General features: G+C 37.6%; 1 protein-coding gene across 1 annotated transcript in view; it reads right to left on the bottom strand.

The window, feature by feature from the left end:
- The window catches only part of pcgf3 (polycomb group ring finger 3), a 61,551-nt gene that overhangs the window by 39,448 nt on the left and 16,742 nt on the right, over nt 1-5,361 (bottom strand). Inside the window, exon 2 of the transcript XR_001425389.1 lies at nt 582-691. The gene's annotated coding sequence lies outside the window, so the exon portion shown is untranslated. The remainder of the gene's footprint in view (nt 1-581; nt 692-5,361) is intronic.

The raw sequence follows: 5,361 nt of genomic DNA, 5'->3' as shown, positions 1-5,361 counted from the left end.
TTTTATGGAAAATTAGCAAAAATAAGCCCCAAAAACATTGCAGTTGTTCGTTGGTGTAAAAAAATGCAGGAATCTGTTGATTTTGCATGAACTGGATGCATCCCTGTACCATTAAAAATGAATTAAATGTTCAGGTTCGTTTCAGGTATGTTGGAGCAGTCAAAGCTGGTCTCGCTCCTACTTAGTAAATCTTTTAATTGTGAAGAAAATGTTTCTGGATCTTGTTTCTGTGGAGTGATTTGTTTACCGAAATCAAGCTGACCAATAACCAGGCGACCTGGTGTGAGCTGAGCAGTGTGGATCGCTCAGCTAATGGCGGGTCATGCTGAGTGAATCAGACTCTGAGACACCCAGCATCCATTATTTAGAGGCTGAAACATCTCCAGGAATCATCCTCAACTACAAGAACTGTGCAGACGTCCAGGAGGCAACACAAGGAAAAAGATCCGTCTTCAGAAGCTTTCAGCTCAAAGCGCAACAGAGAAACTTTTTGCTTTTGAGTTAGACAATGTTTCAAGTCCATTTAGGAGATTTTTCCCAAAGCAGGAGGTAAAAACATTGGAGAGGAGAGCAGGTCTTACCCCTAATACCGCCATGCGTCGACTGTGTGTGGAGCAGCAGCCACGTCTCTTCCTGCGGTTGTGCGGCCGACGGCGTTAGCTGCTCATCATGGAGTGCCTCTCATCAAAGCCTGGAAACGAGCAAATAAAATAACTACGTTTTAACAAGAATATGCAGAGGAGCTGTTAAATAATAAGGAGGTGATGGTAGAGGAATAAATGAGGAGGAAAACAAGGCAGAGTCACAGAGCTTGGTGGTTTTCTGCTTTTATATTTACAGAATAACACCTGAAAAGTGATGAATAAGATTTTATTAAGTTTGTGCACACCAGGAAAAAAAACAATCAGTAAAAATGTCAAATAAAAAACATTTTTAAACACTTAAGCATCTAGCATTCTTAGTCCCCTCAGGAACTAAGAACGAATAAGAAGCCTAAAAGTAAACTATGGTTATCTTTTATTGCAGCAAATTTACCTGAAGCTTAAACATTTTGAAAAACCCAGCCTTTAATACAATTGGAAGCCAATTAATGCCATGAAAGGAACGAGAAAAGCCCAAGAGGAAGTTGTAATTATGAGTTATGAAATCATGATTATGACAACAAGTCAAAACTACAAGAATAAAACTTACAATTTTGAGTTTTAAAGTCAGAATTACAAATTTCAAGTTTTAAAAGTTGTAATTTCAAACTGCGCAGGTGTGACACATAAAACTCATGATCATTTTCTTAGATTATGACGAGATTCTTAGTTTTAAAGGATTTTTACTGTAACGTTTGGTGTGGACATTACAGTAGAAACTAACGGGGATCCTTAAAGAAACTGTCACTAATTCACTAAAGTTTGTGAGTTCAGCAGAGAAAGACAATGACTCTGAACCAAGTCCAACCGTCCTGCTGAATCCGCCCTCTGCTGAAGGACAGAAGACGTCCAGCACCGCAGTGACTAGTTATGCCATCACAAGCCGTGATTCATCGCTTAATCGTAGGAGTCGACCTCTCTAGTCACGATGAGAGGGGAAATCTGAGGCACCCACCGATCCTTCATCCTCCTCCACACGCATTAGAAACAGAAAGTCTTTAAAGTGTCCGGCGCGCCGGCCGGTCTCTGCCAGCTCATCAGACCGTGAAATTATCCAGGTTAGTCGGCCGAGATGAAACACGGAGAGGGCTGCTGAGGACGCACACACACCGTACTGCTGGCGGTCACAGCGCCTTAACGCGGATGTTACTGTAATTTTACACCTGCAGTGTCTTGGTGATGTAATGCGGTCAAGCTGCGGTCAAACAGAGCACCTCTGATTACTTCGCTCATTAAAAAGTCAAATCAGATGAAAAATATCAGCAGGATTTAGGAAGCAAACAGAAAACAGAACATCAACCCTGATAGATTTAAATAACAAATTTAAAGTTAACAACTAGAGGTTTATAACAACACAAACATAATCCACTTTTTTCACTACCAATACTTAAGCTTTAGTATAAGGCATATCCTGCAGATTTTTCATTCAACCATTTAAGCTTATTTTATACCGCGTTAGAAATACATTAAAATATGCATAAGCAATTAAAATCATTTAAACATTTTATTCCTTTTGTGTAGCAGGGAATGAATCTGCAGCTAAAATACTAGAGTTAATCTGTTGATTATTTCTGGATTAAATTAAGAATTGGATTGCAAAACATGCTTAATACATTTATTTTATACAGAATTTTAACCAGATGAAGCTAAAGCAATGCAACTTACAGACGGAGCTTTTTTATTTAAATGCAAAATGTATACATTTTTGTACAGTTGTGGTTTAACTATTGCTGTGAATATTTTGGAGATTCTATAAAAGAGTTTAGTATCAAATGGAATGGATCTGAGATGTGAGGTTGGTGTTAAAATTTAGACATGAATCTGGTTAGAAAAGGTGAAAATGAGTAAAAGATTAAAGTAAACTGCTCTTGACACGCTGTAGTGATTCATAATGGAGTTAATCACCATCCTTCATCCTCCCACTGAAACCTGTCCAACTGTTTGCCTCAAAAGAAACTAATTTACATCCCTGAAACCAGTCCCTCTGAAACCAGTCCCTCTGAAACCAGTCCCTCTGGTTTCAGAAACGACCACAGAGCCTCGTCACAGCCGCTGCATTTCTTCGTTAGTCAGATTCCACTCAAACATTTACAGTTCAGGTCATTAAAAATGAAACTTTACAGTAGAGATTGTAGAAATCTGAATAATCTGAAGAGACTCGGTCTGGTTTCAGAGCTCGTTGTGGCGCAGAAACGGCGTAGCCGGACGCCACTGGTGATATTCTTGTGGCTTCAGATGGTGGACCCGAGTCGGTACTGGTGCTGTTGGATCTCAGAGAAGCCTTGTCTTAATCATGAGATTATTTTACTCAATCCAGGACATGTTGCATGGATCCCAGGAACAATTGGTTTAGATCATTTTTAATGGACTCCAGTTTGTTTAAATGGATGATGCATCTCAGTAAATTCTAATTTCATTACGATAAAATATAGAAATATTAAATAGCATGAAATGCATTTCTAATGTTGATAATGCTCCACTAGTAGTAATGTGAAACACCCGGAGTGTATTATGTGACTAAAAAATATACCTTAAACCCCATATCAGAGTTTCATTTGACTTTTTTTTTTTTTCAAAAAATGGTGAAGAAAATCTACTTTGTGTATTAAAAAGTCTGATGCAAAATATAATAGTGTTTAAAAAAAAAATCAGCTGATCCAAAATTTTCCACCTCCATCATATTTCCCCAATTTTAGCTTCTGTGAAATCCAAAATATAAAGTTGCTTTTATAAACAACCAAACTCAATCAGTATGTTGCACTGCATGTTGCTAACAAAGCATTTAAACTGCAGGTTTATTTGTGATAAATCTGAGTTTAGAGCACAATATTATCTTTTAAATAAATCACCATATCAACCTGCTTTTCATACTCCAATAAAACTGGTGAAAATACAAACAAATTGCAAAATTAGGCCAATAAGAAACATTAAATAATGCCAAAAACTGACTAAAATATCAGCTTATGATGTTTAGGATTTGCATCACAACAATTTTGATCGCTTGTGTTGCTAGTAAATGAAAACAATTAGATTAAGAGGAGATGTTAAATGTCTTGATTTAATTTTGGCTGATTTAATTGTGCTCTCGTTAAGCGGTTTCAAAGTGGAGTCAAGTGGCCTGTTGGAGGAGAAAAGCAGCGCAGGGAGAAATTTAAGTAAAAGTTTCCTAAAATAAGAGGTTTTACTGACTGAGAGGAGAAAATGAAGCTTGTCAAATTATATTTCACAGCTTTACGTTCCACAAAGAATTTGTCCAGCTCCTCAAATACAGCAGATACAATTATCATTTATAGAAAATATTATTCAATTATTTAAAAAAATTACTTTATAAAATACAAAATTCAAGTAAAATTGTTTTAAATTATCTAAATTATTAACTGAATTTTTTTTTATTAAATTAAAAAGTCTTGAATCAAATAAAAGAATCACAAATTAGATTATAAAATTAAAAATTATTCAAATATTTATTAAGTGAGCAAATATCTTGGAGAGACCTCATCTGTTAGCATCTTTTTATAATATTTGAAAAGGCAACGTTACTTCATAACAATTAACAACAGAAGAAACAGATTCTCCTAAANCCNCCCAAAAACAATCATAAATGTATCAAAACAATAAAGACGCTGTAGTTTAAAAGTCTGCAGTGTTTTACGGAAAAAGAAAAGCAAAAGTTTTGTCATTTCTTCCCGTCAGTGAGCGTCCTCCAAGTGTTTCTCCAAGCACTCAGCAGAACATTTAGCAACAAAGACTGAAACAGTTTCTACCCTGAACGCCTCAGAAAAACTACTGCAGTTTGAATGATTTATGTCTAAAATGGTACAGAAACCTCTTTAAAACTGACAACATTTGCAGTCAATCATTCACTGGACTACAAGTCCCAGAAGATGTTAAGCACACACAGAATAGACAGATAAACACTCCGGCTCCACAAAGAGCCCCTGTCGGGCCGCTGGAGTGTTTGGATCCAGCATAAATTGGCCGCCAGCTGGAGCGACGGACAGCGAAGGCCTGTATCGGCGCTCGGAGCCAGGAGGAGAGGCCCCTGCTTGTTGTGGAAACTTTGGCTTCAGTTCAAAACACACAGCCCAGGACCACACACACAAACACTCAAACCAAAACTTAGAGTCCACAGAAAAACACGAGAAAAGCCCACAGATTCCCTCACACTTTCCCCGTCACACACACAGTTATTGTTCCTGCTTAATTCTTTCTGATGGCCCTCAATCCCCCCAGCACGACTCTGTGCCTGGGGAAATCATTCAGACAATAGAGGCGATCCAAACAGAACCAGACTGCAGCCAGCCAGGAGGCTGGACGAGCTGCCAAGAGGCAGCGGCGCTGGAATAATCGAGCTTTGAGTCGAGGCGCAGGAGTTTTTCAAGCTAAAGTGTCATTTATCCCGGAGAGAAAAGGAAGATAACTTAAAACAGAAACTGCTTCTGAAGGACTCCGGCCTAAATATTTAACTCCACTGGTAAAACAACGCAGAACTGCTACAATATCAGAGGTTATATTGTCAGTGTTGGGTCACACAGAAAATCAGCAGACAAACATCTGCAAACAAATAGATGTGTTTCCATTGACAGTATGAATGCACATTTTGAAAATAAATTATCTTAATGGAAACACAATAAGTCACAATAAACCAATTAATTGGATGATGAATTAAAACAAACTCAATAATTTGCATTTGTAAGATTTAGCATTTTCCTCTTTTTTT

This window comes from Poecilia latipinna, unplaced genomic scaffold (assembly GCF_001443285.1).
Source record: "Poecilia latipinna isolate Pla-1442-1.1 unplaced genomic scaffold, P_latipinna-1.0 Scaffold347, whole genome shotgun sequence".
In the NCBI taxonomy this organism is placed as follows: Eukaryota; Metazoa; Chordata; class Actinopteri; order Cyprinodontiformes; family Poeciliidae; genus Poecilia; species Poecilia latipinna.
The sequence above is the reverse complement of the archived record's forward strand: the minus strand, read 5'-3'. Positions and strand labels throughout refer to the sequence as shown.